Below are 17,150 nucleotides of genomic sequence, written 5' to 3' on the forward strand. Positions count from 1 at the left end.
TACATTTGCAAATAAGATTATCAGAGCAAACCAGGAAAAAATAATTTTTAAAATCTAAAATATGTTCTTCTAATTTCTATGTTTAAAAAACAAAAGCTAACAGCTAGGTCACTAGCTTTGTGGTCTCAGTGTAATTTATAGCATGCAATAATTTGTTTATTTCAAGTCAAAAATGCCAAATATTTCACTTGGATTAGATGTGACTAAGGTCACCCTCACAAAAAGACAAGACAAAGACCTGTGCTTATACATCAATGTATAAGCCCAACACCTTTGAACAAGAATATGTTGATTAAGGAGAGTAAAATCTTAGGTTTGAAATAGCAACCATCCTGGGATCCACAAAGTCTAATCACCTATCCAACCAAAATTAAATGTATGTCAATTGAATAAGCATAAAATGATTTACAAAGCAAAAAGTTTTTTAAAAGTCTTGGAAATCTGCCAATGTAGAATATGGATGCACAAAATCATCTGGTATTTTATGAAGGTGAAAGTTGTCCAAGAATCTTTTAAACATAAAAGTTCTATTCTGCTAAAAGGTTTTAACTTAAACTTCGTGAACTTATTTCAGTCTTACAACTACTTTGTTTTGTTCACTGCCTTCAGTTTTTTTCTAGTCGAATACCATTCACAGAATATTAATATAAGAAACACTATGGAACCCACGGCCATTTTCTTCTTTTGTAGATAAAGCAGGCCTCATATCTAGATCATGAAACTTAAAATTATGCACTATAATAACTAAAACACATTAAAAAGTCATTATGTTTATAATGGAATAAGGCCATTTTGAGGGAAGGTGGGCATAGAGCTTAAAGATGCTCATCTTCCTGTCTCAGGATAGAAAATGCTTAATTAGTTTTTGTCCAAAAGCTTACCAATATTTCATTTCTAGAAATAAGGTAAACACAAACTCTTTCAAAAACACAAAATCAACATGGCATGATTTTCTAACAAACCAGATTCTAAAATACCAATAATTTACAGCGCTTAGTTATAGTGTAGCTAAAATGTAAGGGCTATATAACGTCATATTTAACAAGCTGGGGGGAACAAAAATTTCATTATTTTTTTCTGGCCCCAAATTTGAGGTTTCCAAAATACTACGCCAAGTATTAAAACCTTATTTTTGTACTTTATATAATAATGATGATTCTACAGGTCAAATGTTTTACTTAAAATAGACTGTAAGCTTCGTTTAAAAAATACAATCAAAACTTCATAAACTGTATAATGCCTAATTTGCTACATAAAATAGTAATAAACATTGTAGAAAAAACAAAATTTTTTTCGCCTGAAGTAACAAATTTAAGCTTGTTCATATATGTCCCTGAAATACAGCTGACTATAAATTCAAGCAATAGAATTAAGATAGGAAACAACATTTTCCTCAAGATTAAAATGATCAAAGGAACATCTAGCTAAATGAAAACGTGTAACAAAGATACTTTTTATATAATCTCTATTTCCACTTACTCTAGTAGCAAATTGACTGAGATATAATGCTTGTAGTTCTTTCTTCTCCTCTCCCCAAAAAAGGTTAAAAGAAAATATTGCCATACATGTGCTTCTCCCATCGCTAGTAGAGAAACTATTTCGGTTACCTGAGTTCGATTTGGGGGGCAAAAGTGGTGTCATTTTATTTTCCTCTCATGAATAACCAACAAAATTTGTCACCTGAAAGATTGCATTGTGATTTTTTAGCAAAAGAATCATTTTTTGTAAGTGACTGGAAAAAACTAATCTTTTCATGTAAACATAAGTCAGTAACATGCTGCAGACAAACGCACTGCATGGGGTGTGGAGGACCCGAGCTGATTAGATTACCACAACATCAGCCTGGGGCCGCCATTTTTAGAATCTCTAAAGGACAAAAGAGGGAAATTGCAGTTTTTACTTCACATCTATAAGACTAACGAAAAAAGTGTAGCATTTCCTATCATTTATTGGTGTCTCCTCCCTATGGTTCAATACATCTCACTTCTTTCTGTTCGGAAAGGCTGCAGAAGCCCCAAACCTTACATTATTCCTTCCTTTTAGAGGATGTAAATAAACAGCAGAAACTCCACTCCAGACAGCCAAGGATAGTTTTCCCTTTTAGCATGGTTTATATCATTTAGATGGATGATCTACGTAGAAACTGAGGTCTAGGAAAAAAAGGGTGATGGAAAATGGAATTGTTTTTTCCCCCTTTTTTCCATCCCCTTCATTTAACATCAACACAGTAAACCGTTTGTTTCTCCTGCATGACTCTAAAAGGTTTGTGCTTATTTCGTACTCAAAAAGCTTTCTTTCAAAAGCTGCCACAACGTAGGTTGTATGCCCTTAACATAACACAGGATAAAACAAGAGGCTTGTGGGGGGAGGGGACTGGAAAGAAGGCTGGGTATGGGGGGGGGGTGACTACCATAGGGGCGGGTTTACCCTCTTCCCTAGGGGGCGAGGATCTGTCTCGTTCACACACATACACACACAGGGACACACATATACACACCCCGAACCCTAAGGCTTTCTTCCCACTCACCTCTCCCCCCCCACCTCCACCTGAGTAAGAGAAAAAAGGTATCACAAAGGTATTGGTGAGGAGGAAAAATAAGGCCTATATTGTTTTTAACACTGGAAAGGGATGCAGGTGGGAAGGAGGGAAATTTGGCAGCTGCTGGGTCGCCTCCAACACAAATCCCACTAACAGTAACCCACCTCCCTCCGCATCTTGGGGGCCTGAACCCGCTACCTGTGAGGGGGACAGCGCTCCTTCCCCAACTCCCACTCTCAAGGGGGTTTAACTGCCAGTTCCCCCTTCCCCAACCCCAAACCCCGCCATATTTCTCCCTTTCCGGGGGGGAGGGTGTTTGAAAAAGAGGGGAAGGAGAGTAAATTCTGGAGAACCAGCAACGTCTCGCATCCTCCACCCCAGGAGGCCGGGGACCCCCAGGTGAGATGAAGTCTCCCCTTCTTCCTCCTCTTCCTGGAAGCCTAAACCTCCCCCTCTTCAACCCCACAGCCCCGTGAACTCCCACGGAGCCCAGGACTGACCTGTGATGTTCACAAACCAGGCACCCGAACCCCGTTATTGGACCGACCCCCGAGGTTTCTCTCCAGACGACCGCGACCTGACCCCGCGGCAGCGGCGGCCACTGCGGAGTCGCGGGGTAGTCGGCACCGAGCTCCACACACCCCCTCCCCAAGCGGCAGCGCAGGCTCTTCTTCTTCACGAGTGACTGGAGGAGGAGGTGGATGAAGAGCAGCAGCAGCAGCAGGAGGAGGAGGAGGAGGAGAAGGAGGAGGAGGAGGAGGAGGAGGAGGAGGGGAGGAGCGGGGGCAGTCAAGCAGTCAGTAGGAAAGGAGCGGCGGCGGCCCGGCTGCTCACAGTGTCTGTGCCACCCCCTCTATTGCCACTGCCCGGGCTCCGGCGGTGTCTCCGGCTCAGCCCCCTGCGCCCGCTCAGTGTCACTGCTTCTCGCTCTGGGAAAATGGCGGCCGCGGCCGCGGTGGCGGCGGCGGCGGCAGCAGCGGCGGCGGCGGCAGCTGCACGGGCCCGCCCGCCCCGCTCCGCAGGGGCAGCGGGGGGGGGAGGGGACGAAGCCGGCGGCCGCCATCTTGCTTTTGGGCGGCCATCAGCCCCGGCTGCTGCACTGAGGCTTGAGGTAGGGCCGAGGGGTTGGGGGAGAAACAAGAAAGCGTTTTTCTAAAGTAGGTGCAGCCCTTGACTACTCTAAGTCGATCGTGGTATTTGAGAGAGCTTCTCTGTTTAGAAGCGGGAGGTGGGAGGGAGAGGATTAGAGTGGTGAAAAAGCGTCTGCCCCGGAAGAGAGCGGGAGACAGGGAAGCTTCCGCCACTTGTAGAGGGGGGAATGGGATACTACCATCCCTGGATGGAAGAAAAGTCTAAGTACCCGTCGGGAGCGACAGTCACTGCCTCACTGGCCTTTAACCGTGTACCAGTTCCCCACCCTCTTCGGAGTCTCGGGATCTCTCCTTCCCTTCCCCCTCCGCCCCCTTCCGGCCTCAGGCAAAGGGCGAACCCGGCTGGGGTTTCGCTCGACGCCCACTAGGGGCTTATGGGGCTTAGGAGGCTTCAGTGCGCAAGCTCCGGCCACCGGATAAAAGCGGAGCTAGCTGAATCTCGAGCCGTCTCGATGGAGGAGAAAGAAAAGGAAGAGACCAGGGGGTAGAGAGACTCTGCAAGAATAATACGGCCACAATCAACGCTGCCACCGTATTTCGGGGTAAAAAGCTGCCGCCATCGGTGCTGCCGCTGCTGCCTCCTACTCTTGGTCCCCGGGGGTTACTTCCCCGCCCGCCAACTGGACAATGTCTGTGCGGGGAGGGGAGCGGGGACCCCCGTCTGTGGAGGTGATTGAATTAGGCCTAGGGTCCAAGCAGGGAGGGGCAAGTGTAGATTATCTAGACAAAAGATAGAGTAAACTAGGGAGCGGCACCAGGGCTTCCCCGTTGGAGCCGCAGGGACTGGGCGGCGCTGGCCCCTGCAGTCGGGGGTGGGGGGGGGGTTGCTCTCCCTGAAATGGCGGTTTCCGCCTCGCCCGGTAGCGACCCAGGGAGAGCTTGGGGAGCGGAGGTGGGGAGAGACAGGGCTCAGTCACTGCAGCCAATCAGCGCATAGTTTATATAGTCAGCTGTCGTTTGATTGGTTAGTGATGACCTCATGCTGCAGCAGCGGGCGGGGCTGGAGCTGTCCGGGGAGGCTGGTGCAGAGGGAGAAAGGGAGAAGTGGTGATGGCGACGGTTGCTGCGGCGGTCGCTGTGAGACCTAAAACAGTGGCGATGGGGACCTCAAGCCTCTTCCTTGACCGGTTCCTCCTGGCCCCGCGCGAGGTGAGGGCCCCGGCTCGGCCTCTGCGAAGCTTAAGGCACTAGCAAAGACGTGGAGGCATCTTTTCTCCCGTCGTATTTGTAACTGCGTCAGGGCAAGATGGCGCTGGGTCTCCCTGGGGCGCGGGGGGAGCGGCACGTCCGCGTCCTCCGCCGCCGCAGCGCATGTGACCGGGCTGCATTCCTGTGGGGTTTGGCTGAGACCCAAGCAAGGGATGGGGGAGGGTGGGGAAAGGAGATGGGTGGAGGAGATCGCGGTGGTAGTGGCAGCGGCTAGAAGAGGAAGAAATGACTGCTGGAGAAACTTCCCCTCCCCCCTACAGTATAGCCTCTGCGGGCCCTGGGGGAAAGTCCCTGGCCTCACGTCCCTCTTGGGGTGTGTCTACTGTTGGACGAGGTGAATTCTTGGCGCTCCACTTTCTTTTATACCTTTCTCCTTCCAAAGTGTGGTTACATAAGGCGAAAGGCCCTGTGAGTGCGGGTAACCCGTGGGGGAGGTGTAGTCTGCAGATGCTAGCGAGACGCGGTTTGGCACTGAGGCCCAATTGAAGCTTTAAGTCTCCTTCTCTAAAGAAATGAAGTTCCTGAGCTCCGGGTAGAAACACCTGACAGGTTTACAGGGGATTAGAAGAAATCCTATAAGCAATATGAGGGATGGGGGAAGGGAATCGGCATTAATGCCTGTTTTAGTTAATTTTTTAAAAAAACTTAGAAGAGAAATGGGACTGTATTTATTGAATAACAATTCCCTTCCTCTTTTGTGGGTATGTATGGAGCTGAAAAATGTAGGTGGGGTCCAGGTTATCCCTGAATGGTAGGACTTAATTTCTGTTTTAAAAATCACGAAAGAAGAATGCCTTCAGTTTTTTATGGTGTAGTGGTAGTTTTGTCCTGGATAATAATGTCTGTTCTCTTTGTATCTTAATTTAAAAATAAACCTAAATGGAATTTTGCCCTTGTTAGTTCAACGGTGTTATTCATTATTCATTTTGCACACTTTGATGAAATTTTGAAATTCGAAAACCATTTCACTTAATTGTTGTTATGGTAGCATGCCTAGACTCGTCTTTCCACACGGTTGGTATTTTGAAATCAACATTAAGAGAGGTTTAATTTTATAGGTGAATAGTCTATGGTAGTTGTGGAGCGCCCAAAGAATTGATCTATTTACTGGATTTAGAGTTAGTAATTGTAGTTTGGGTTATAAAAAGCTTGCCAAACTTAGTAGGTCGAGGTGGAATCTTGTATGATGGCAAGGAACTCGGTGCTGGTTAACCTGTAACTCTTAATATACATTTGTACTACCTTAAATGATGTTAATGTATTGTACACAAAACATGCTAGGGATGGTATTGCATAAAGAAAAAATCGGGGGTGTAGCTTATTTATACTGGGACAACTTAAGCGTGAATACCAGGTGAGCTGTGTCACAGTAGAAATTCACAACCCACTCATTACTTGGCTTATCACCAATTTGTGGCCTGTATCAAAACGACAAGTGAAGAAATAGAAGTGATTCTTAGCTTTGAGAGGGAAAACTTCTTGGGTGGTAGCTGCAGTCTACAGACATTCCAAACCATTTGCTATTTGATACTGCTTACATTCCAAACATTTGCAATTTGATACTCCTTTCCACTACACAAGCACTCTAAACTTGATTCTAGGTTTAGACTTTCAGAGGGGCTGAAGAGAGGGGCCTTCAAGGAATAAGTTTCTGGGTTTAAAAAAAAAAACTTGATAAAATTGCAACCTGGAGCCAGAGTAGTGGTGTACTGGGCATAGCTTTAAAAGGAGAAAAACACTTTAACTCAGTATTGTCTTTTTTGTTATTGTTATTGGGTGTTTAAATTCTCGGGGGGGGGGGGGGGGGGGGGGGAAGCAATTGGGGTTAAGTTACTTGCCCAGGGTCACACAGCTAGTAAGTGTCAAGTGTCTGAGGTCAGATTTGAACTCAGGTTCCTGAGTTTAACAACCCTGGGTGTTTAAATTCTAAACTTTGTGAAGATTGTCTTTGCCTTTGCTTCATTAATCCTTTGGATACCACCCCCAACCCAAATACCAAACACAAGATGTATATGTAGTTTACTTTTCCCCCTCTCCAAAATCAAGTGATTCTTTAATAGCACAGTTATTTTGGTATAGCCTTACCAGATAACCCTGAGTCACAAATAGGTGTAGAAAATGGAAGTGAGAAGCTGCTAAAAAATGAAACCTGGCTGATCTTCAGAATAGCTCCAAGCTTTATGATACTGTCCTAATGATGATAACTGAAAAACAAGACTGGATCCAGATTAACCTCTTGGTTTCTTTTGTAGGTATCAAATCTTTCAAACCAATAGGCACCTATGATAAAATAAAATTGAATTGCCAGGAAAGAACCTTCAGATCAAACCAATTCCCTCTTGCCTTCCCGATAGTAGTACATTTAGTACATAACTGTGCTAATAATCTCACATGATGCTGTTCAGTTATATAAATAACTTCATTTGTCTGTGGCTATTATTTGGTTGTTTCTGCCGAATCCTGACCCCTTGTTAGCAAAGATACTGGAGTGGTTTCCCATTTCCTTCTCCAGCTCATTTTACAGATGAGGAAAGGGAGGCAAACAGGGTTAAGTAACTTGTCCAGGGTCACAAAGCTAATAAGGCCAGATTGGAACTCCAAAAGATGAGTCTTCCTGACTTCTGGATAGGCCCTCTGTACACTGTGTCATATGGCTGTCCATGGCTAGATAATTAAAATAAATAAGTACTAAATTGCTAAATTATGAATAAATGTGGGGGGTGGGGTGAAGAGAGTAGAACTTGGTAGTGTTGGGCCTCCTCTTTTTCTACAAGCTTTATTTAACAATTCTGCTTGAATTGGATTTCTTAAAAATCTTCACTGTGGGTTTTTTGGGGGGTTTGTTTTTGCATGCAATTCCTCATTTTAAAGTGAAAGAGAGAGAGGAAACTTGTCCTCAAAGAACCTAGGTTCTTGTCCTGCCTTACTCTTCTTGGATCCTTTGGCAAGTCAGTTAACCTCTTTGGGTCTTGGTTTTTTTCAGCTTTAAAATGGGGGTGATAAAGTCTGACCTACCAACTACCCAGTGAAACCCAAATTAGATAAATTATCAAAGCAGTGTTATATAAATATGGGTGATAGGTTAGATTGTTCAACTTGGGACCAGAAGGACTTGGGTTCAAATCCTGTCCAAAAGCTTTCTGTGTAAAGGACAATTCATTTAACCTTTCTAAATTTCATTTTATTCAAGGTTCCTCAGGTTATCTTGATAAAATAAGATAATGTGTATAAAGCATTTTGCAAGACCTTCATAAAGGCCTTGTGATTATAATGTATTATTATTTGCCCCATGCCTGTATTAATATATGGTTTTTGCCTTCCATCTGTGCTAGTTTATTCAACTCCTTAATTTCCTTTCTCTTTTGCTGTCATTACTATAACTTTGTTGTACCTCATTGTTCACAACTCTGTTGTGTATGTGCCATCTAAATTTAATGTTGCTGAGTTAAAAGCTTTAGAATTGGCTTACGATCAAATCATTTGATCTGGTTTTCCCCAAAATACAGCATTTAGTCTACAGACATTTATTTGATGCCTACATGAACTGAATGCTAGCAGATGGGCTAGATGAAAAAGAGAAGTAAGACTAGATCCTTTGCCATCAATGAGCTTAGTCAAGTAGGGATAAAGGTGTGTATAAACTATAATAAAAGTATTGCTTGTACTGTTAAAGCTACTAGTAAGACTTCGTGGAAGAGGTGTTATTTGTATAGGATTAATAGGGTTTTAACATAGAAATGAGAGAGGGCCCAGTAATGGACAGGTAAATTAATCCAGAGTAAAAGAAATAAGTGTTTAGGAGATGTTGATTCATTATGGTTTCAGCTGAGATGGGGCAAAGGGAAGTGGGAGGTGGCTGGTATGTTTGTATATTCTTAAGCAGAAATGTATATAAATGCTGTTTTAAACATGATTTTGGCCTTTAACAATTTATTATATTTTATATTTTTAGGGGATATAATCCCTAAGATCTATGACACTTAGGCTTATGCTGCCCTACTGCATTTGTCTCTTTGTGTAGTACTAGATGATAAACATTTTAAGCCTTTACTCTACTGAAAAATGAGTTATGGCCTGCTTCTTAAAAGTTCATTGGGTGAGTATTACATAGCATAACCTAATACAGTAGAGTTAACTATACTTTTTTTTTAATTGGAGGAAAGAGGGGATTCTTGATTTGTGATTTCATCAAATGGTATAGATAACTTGAACCATGGCCTTCTTTATCCCAAAGCCAGCCTTCTACCCATTATGACATGCTACTTCCAAAATAACCATTCTTAATAAATGAAGGCTTACATTGAGGTGATATTGTTGTAAATTTATGTCTTGGATAGATGACCTATTTTGCCCTTTGAAAACTCTTATTAGAATTTCAATAACAATACATATCAGGCCAACCTGCCTTTAAAACTTGGGGGGTGTGTGTGGGTGTATGTGTACACATATTTGAATACACAGAAACAAATTTTATGTTCATGAGGTTTTTTTAAAAACACACCAAATACTTAAATTTAAGGTTAATCTAGGGGGTGGGGGAAGGAGAAGAGAATAGGCATTTATGTGATGCCTGCTATGTGCCAGGCACTGCAAATTGCTTTAGTTATCTCTTTTGATCCTCACAACAACAATGCAAGATAAAGTTGAGAAAAATGATGCAGAGAAATTAATTGACCTTCCCAGACTCATACAAGTGGGGCATTATTTAAATTCAGGTTCTAGTGCTCCACTCCCACCTAGCTGCCATGTGCTTTATTTATAAGCTTTAGTACATCTTTACAAGAGTATAATAGTCTTAAAATGTTACTGCTGATCTAAATTTATTCCTATAGCACTTTACTTATGGGGGGAGGGGGGTTGGGGGGGTGTCTCGGAGGCCTTTGATATTGGTTGTGCAATTTACTTTTTTTTTGAAACAGATTTTACATTTTATATATGAGGAAACTAAAGTTAAGTGATTTGTCTCATGTTTACACTGTCAGAATTTGAAGCTGGTTTCTCATCAGATATCCTGTAAAGTGGGCGTTGGAATAATGTTTGTACTCAATATGTATTTGAGCTGTACTGTGTCCTACATTATGCTGCCTGCTTAACATTGGGAATTGTAGAACTAATACAGAGGTGACATTGCATAATGACTAGAGAATTGGCCTTAAAAGACTTGAGTTCAAATGTCTCCTGACATATATTGAGTGCTAAATGACCCTGGGCAAGTCACTTAACTTTTCAGTGTTTTAGGGCAACTCTTACACAACTCTTAAATTGGAAAGAAGGTGTTATTGTGCTTTGATTGAAAGAGTTTCATCACTCAGGAGTTCCCTATATTAATAAAATTGCAGATCTAGGCCTTGTTCTTGTAAAAACAAAATAGTTGGGCAGCTAGATGGTGCAGTGGATGGAGCACTGGCCCTGGAGTCAGGAGTACCTGAGTTCAAATCCGGCCTCAGACACTTAACACTTACTAGCTGTGTGACCCTGGGCAAGTCACTTAACCCCAATTGCCTCACTAAAAAAAAAAAAGTTACTTGAATTTGGTGACTTATCTTCAATTATCTACTCCTTGCAGATGATTCCTCAACTTGTATGAAGCTTAGCCTCCCTCCTCAAATATGATTCTGCATTTCTAACTCCTCCATGGTCTTTCTAACTGTCCACAGTGGACCTTTGGCTAACAATGAAAATTTAACATGCCCTGAAAACTCATAATCTTGGAAAACCTGCCTATTCACTTAATTACCTGTTCTGATAATACCATCATTCTCTCTCATTGTTAAAGGTAGAGAAACATTCTAATATGTCTATACCCACTTTGACTACTAATCATCCTTGCTCAGACCCATTTTACTTCACAGTGAGATTGTAATAACCTCCTAAATGGCTTTCTTGTCTCAAATCTTCTCCCTTGCCAGCCTGCCATTCTATTAATACACATACAGGGCTTGCAGCATAATTTTCTCAGTTCAAGTCTGACCATGGTGGCACAGTGGATATAGTGGTAGCCCTGGGGTCAGGAGAACTTGAGTTCAAATCCAGCCACATACTAACTGACTCTAGCAAGTCACTTAACCCTTTTTGTCTCAGTTTCCTCATCTGTAAAATGAGCCAGAGAAGGAAATGTCAAATCACTTCAAGTATCTTTGCCAAGAAAACCCCAGAAGGGGTCACAAAATGGAACAACAACAAATGTTCGCTAGTTTTAAAATGTTATGCAGAAATCTTGAGTAAAATACAAATTGACATTATAAGACCTCTACAGTTTGGCTCTGGTTATAGAAGATTGTAGAATAATCAGGATTTTAAAAATCAGGAGATGGGAACTTCTAAGAAGTTTGACAGTGAAATGGAAGAGAGAATGAGTATCATGAACACTTTCTGTATAACTAAAAGTTTATTCCTTTCCCAAACAGGAAAATAAATAGTGTCTTTTTCTGAGGGGTTTAGTAAACATTGCTGTGATAGTGACTAATTTAAGAAATGTTGATATATGTGGGGGCTTCCAGGCCCTGTAATAAATGACCTCAAATTGCAACACTTTTTTTTAGGGTTTTGTGTCTTATTATGGTTTTTCTGTCTTGTATCTTCCAGTCACCCCTGGCTGTTGTCTAGTTTATATGCTTATATCTACAGCAGTAGGGTTAGAGTCAGCACCTAGGTTCAAATTCTAGTTCTGCTTCAATATGTGTGACTTCAGGCAAGACTTTTAATTAACTTGGGCTTCGTTTTCCTCACCTGTATAGTGTATACCAAATGGTATCAGAGGTCTCTTGCTCATAAATCTTATGAAAAGTATTCTCACGTGCTCAAATGTAGGTTTGAAACATAAACAATTAAACTTCATAGAATTGCATATGAGAGAGGTCCTAAGTAAGGACTTGTTTGATTTTAGTATATAATTTGGCTTTTTAAAAGTTCCTGGTTCTACGGGGCAGCTAGATGGCACAGTGGATAGAGCACCTGACCTGGAGTCAGGAGGTCCTGAGTTCAAATCTGGCCTCAGACACTTAACACTTACTAGCTGTGTGACCCTGGGCAAGTCACTTAACCCCAATTGCCTCACTAAAAAAAAAAAGTTCCTGGTTCTAGTTAGACAAGATGTTATTTTAAACTGTTGAACCTTTAAAGAAGTCAAAATGACTAAAAAGGAAGTCATTTCTACCTTCAAAAAGATTATATTCTACTATAGGGGTCCATAAAATACATATAGATTATGAAGAGTACAGTTATTGTATGAGGGTGGAGAGGAGAGGGATGCAACACTTAACTAAGGGGATCTAGAAATAACTCTTGAAGGAGATAGTACTTGAGCTGAGCCCTAAAGGGAACTAGAAATTCTGAAGAGGAAACACATTCTATACTTGGGGGGGAAATAGTTTGTCTGAAGCTTGAAAGAAAGGAATGAAATGTTGTCCTTAGGGAAATAAGCAAAGAAATAGGTCGTTCTGATTGGTTTAGCCAGTGTCTGAGGAGTAATATAATTACCATGGAAAGACTGTAGCTACTTATGTGAAGAATTTTCAATCCAGAAGCAGGAGTTTGTGCTTTATTTCTGAGGGTATTGCAAGCCACTGAAACTAGTTGAACAGTGAGTAATGTGGTCAGACCTAAACTTATGAATATTAATTTAGCAAGTCAGTGTTGGCTAGATTGGAGAGGGGAGAGAATGGGTGTAGGGACTTAAAATAGAAGACTATTGTAATATTCAGGTGAGCGGTAAGGAGACCTGGACTATGGTGTAATTGTGTGTGAAGAGAATGGGATAGTTCCAAGAGATGTTGAAGAGTTAGAATTAAAAACTTAGCAGCTGCTCGGATATGAGAGGTGAGAACAAAGAATCAAGAATGATGCCCATGATGGAAACATGAGTTGTTAGAAGAATGGGGGGGGGGTAGCTAGGTGGCACAATGGATAGAGCACTGGCCCTGGAGTCAGGAGTACTTGAGTTCAGATCCGGCCTCAGACACTTAACACTTACTAGCTGTGTGGCCCTGGGCAAGTTACTTACCCCCAATTGCCTCACTAAAAGGGGGGGAAAAAAAAGAATGGTGGTACCCTAGTAAGAAACAAAGAGGTTGAGAGGGGTTAAGTTAGGGAGAAAAACAACTTTGAGATGCCTGTGGGACATTCCAGTTACTAGAAAGGGTGAAGATGATTTGGGCACAAGTATATAGAAATGATAATATATTGGATTTGATGAGAAACGAGAGGGCCTGTGCATGGTGGGATGATGAGCCTATAAAGGGGAGACAGAAGTACTAGTCTGACAGGTAATAAGAAAAATAATATAGTAACTGAAACAATGTCTTAAAGGGGAGCTAGTTTTGGAATCAAACATGGCTTTAACTCCAGACTTTTTACACATCCTGATTATGTGGTCCCAGGTAAAATGATTTTATCTCAATGACCTGAGCAGCACTATAAACTAATTTGCATCGCAGTTGTGAATTCATATTGGTAGGTGGTTTCCCTACACCAAAGAAATCACAAGTCTATACCCAAAACCCAAAAGATTAACTTCTTTAACACACTTAAAAAAATTTTTTTTTTACTTCCAAATTGCCTTTCTTCTCCTTGAGAAGGCACACAATTTTATATAAATTATACATGCTTGGTCATACAAAACATTTCCATGTTAGCCATGTTGCAAAAGAAAATGCAGAATAAAAATACCATGATAATAAAGTTTAAAAAGTATTCTTCAATCTGCATTCAGACTCCATCAATTCTTTCTCTGGAGGTAGGTAGCATTTTTTTCATCATAAGTCATTTGGAATAGTTTTGGATTATTGTATTGCTGAGAATAATGAAGTCATTCATACTTTATTGTTGTACAACTTTGTTGTTACTGTGTACACTCTCATCCTGGTTCTTTCACTTTGCATCAGTTCATTTATTTCCAAGTTACTGAGAGCATCTTGCTTTCTTAAGGCACAGTAGTATTCCATCACAATTATATGCCACAGCTTGTTCAGCCATTCCCCAATTGATGGGCATCCCCTCAATTTCCAATTCTTTGCCAGCACAAAAAGAACTCCTATAAATGTTTTTGTACATATACGTCTCTTTTCTTTTTCTTTGATTTTGGAGTACAGACCTAGTAGTAGTATTAGAAGGTTAAAGGATATGCACAGTCTGATAGCCCTTTGGGCATAGTTCTAAATTGTTCTCCAGAATGGTTGAATCCCTTCACCAACTCTACCTACAGTGCATTAATGTTTTCCATATCCCCTCCAACATTTGTCTTTAGCCAGTCTAATAAGTGTGAGGTGGTACCTCAGAATTGTTTTCATTTGCATTTCTCTAATCAGTAGTAATTTAGAGTATTTATCATATGACTATAGATAGTTTCTTCTGAAAATTGCCTGTTCATATCCTTTGACCATTTATCAATTGCAGAATTAGCATGTATTATGAATTTGATTCAGTTCTGTATAGATTTGAAAAACTTGCTATAAAAAAATTTCCCATTTTCCTGCTTTCCCTTCTGATCTTGACTGAATTGGCTTTGTTTATGCATAACCTTTTTTTTTTTTTTTTTTTTTTTTTTTTTTTAGTGAGGCAATTGGGGTCCAGGGTCACACAGCTAGTAAGTGTTAAGTGTCTGAAGCCGGATTTGAACTCAGGTACTCCTGACTCCAGGGCCGGTGCTCTATCCACTGTCCCACCTAGCTGCCCCTGTTTATGCAAAACCTTTTTAATTTGATGTAATCAGAATTATCCATTTTATATCCTGTAATGCTCTTTTGTCATAAATTCTTCCTTTATAAATACAACAGATAAAAAATATTCCATGTTCCCCTAATTTTCTTATAATATCAACTTTTCATATCTAAGTCCTTTATCCATTTCGACTTTACCTTGCTATATGGGTCTCACCCCCTTTTGGGATTGTGGATCTGAATATGGGGGTTGGAAAAATTTGACAACAGTAACAGGTTATGTATACCTACTTTATGCCTATTTTGTATACCTATATACCTGGGGTCACATAAAAATTTTTCAGGAGAAAAGGGTCACAAGTGGAAAATATTTAAGAAACTTTTTTGTCAAATAGTGATTTCTTGTCCCAAAATCTTTTTTATCTGTGGGTTTGTCAAACACTAAATTATGGTCATTTACTACTATATATTGTGTGCCTAGTATATGCAACTGATTGACCACTCTTTCTTAGCCAGCCCCAGATTTTTTGATGATTACTGCTTTGTAATGTAGTTTGAGAATTGGTACTGTTAAACTACCTTCCTAAGCTTTTTTTCATTGATTCCCTCAATATTCTTGAATTTTTGTTCTTCCTGATGAATTTTATGATTTTTTTTTCCTAGCTGTATTTTGGTAATTTGATTGGTATGGCACTGAATAAGTAAATTAAAAGATCTTTTTTTTTTTTTTTAGGAGTAGTTATGTCTTATTTGTACAAATGTCACTGAGTATATGGGTAAAAATTAAATAACTCACTTTTAGAATACATTGTTTACAAAATAAAAGAAACTTTCGCTTCCTCCTATTCAGTTAAAGTAGCAAACTTCTATATTGAAGTAGTAAACTTCAGTATAGAAGTTTAAAAAATAAAAAACACCCTCTTTTTGGAGAATATTCCCTAAGTGGGAGGTTGTTATTGTACTGACATGTTTGTAAGCAGATTTAAAAGGCAAATTCTCTTAAACCTAGAAAGTTTGCTTTTCTCAGTAGTAGTTTGAGATTATTGAGTGTCTAATCTGAGATCTTTTTAGAGTCACTAAAAATATCTTTTAATACTGTAGTGGGTAAAAAGCAGTGTTGCTGTAAGTCCTCATAAGGATCAGTTCAGTTTCCTAGCCATCTGATCTTTTGATTATGATGTACACTTTAATCCATATGTTTTAGCCACTCCACCAGTAATCAAAATCCAATCTGAAGCATACTATCAAGTTCGTGTCAAGCCTGTTTTTCTGTGATATTCACAAGACTTCTATCATTAATAATTTATCATTTATGGGATATAGTTTAATCTTTTATTTGTACAATCTATTCACCATGTCTGTAATGGATCCCCCAACATTTCTGCCTCTCCGAATTTTTTTCGTCCCTTCAGGATTCAACTCAGGTTTCACCTACTCAGTGGAATTTTCTGCTTTTAGTATTTTCAGCATTACAAAGTAGAACTTTGAAGAATTTCAGAGAACCAGAATTGGAAAGAAACTCAGAAACCTTCTAGTCCCATACATTACCATTTCTACATGATTCAAGTTATAGTTAGCTCTCTGTTTTGGCTCAACACTCTTTGGAGAGCAAGCCTAAAGTCTAAAATATATCTACAAAACCCTTCAAGCGGGGGCAGCTAGATGGCGCAGTGGTAAAGCACCGGCCCTGGATTCAGGAGTACCTGAGTTCAAATCCGGCCTCGGACACTTGACACTTACTAGCTGTGTGACCCTGGGCAAGTCACTTAACCCTCATTGCCCTGCAAAAAAAACCAACAAAACCCTTCAAGCAAATGGATTAGAAACATGCCTAATCAACATTTCAGTGAGGTAGGATAATACCTTTAATTTTGCTAGACTGTAGGGGCAGCTAGATGGCGCAGTGGTAAAGCACCGGCCCTGGAGTCAGGAGTACCTGAGTTCAAATTCGGCCTCAGACACTTAACACTTACTAGCTGTGTGACCCTGGGCAAGTCACTTAATGCCAATTGCCTCACTAAATTAAAAAAAAAACAACATTGCTAGACTGTGACTGTGGAACAAAGGTCAAAATACATTCCAGTCTTAGTGAACAAACTGAACCGCCTCAATTATGGCAAAAACTACATATAATAGTATTTTGAAAGTTGTCTAACTTTGAAAATAAGCTGAGTGATAGTATGTATTCCCCAAATTACTCCCCCATAAATGTTAGCTATTCCATAACGAGTGTTTGAGTACCAGTTTATTTTAGAAGTGCCTTAACAGACCTGCAGGACTGCCCCACTATAGTTGTTCTAATATGTTCAGTTCTTCTCAGAGGAATCTCTATGCTTTATGTGGGAAAGATCTCACTTTTCTGATTCAGTTCAATACCTGTTGTGTTCAAGATATAGGACTAGATACAGAGGGTTTTTCAGAAATTAATGGTGTACTTAAATATACCCCAAAAAATAAAATCAAGAGATTCAAATACCTTTCAGAGTGGTAATTGGGTGAAGCTATTTAGAAGTTGGGGGTGGCAACGTGCTGGGCCTGGAGTCTTCCTGACTTCTCTTTCTCAGTTCTAATCTGGCCTCAGAACTTACTAGCTAT

General features: G+C 40.6%; 1 protein-coding gene across 1 annotated transcript in view; it reads right to left on the minus strand.

The window, feature by feature from the left end:
* KMT2E (lysine methyltransferase 2E (inactive)) overlaps positions 1–3,168 on the minus strand; it is an 86,804-nt gene extending 83,636 nt beyond the window's left edge. Inside the window, 1 exon segment of the mRNA XM_043965953.1 lies at positions 3,040–3,168. The gene's annotated coding sequence lies outside the window, so the exon portion shown is untranslated.
* Between the last annotated feature and the right edge of the window lie 13,982 nt (positions 3,169–17,150).

The sequence above is a fragment of the Dromiciops gliroides genome, chromosome 5 (assembly GCF_019393635.1).
Source record: "Dromiciops gliroides isolate mDroGli1 chromosome 5, mDroGli1.pri, whole genome shotgun sequence".
Lineage (NCBI taxonomy): Eukaryota > Metazoa > Chordata > Mammalia > Microbiotheria > Microbiotheriidae > Dromiciops > Dromiciops gliroides.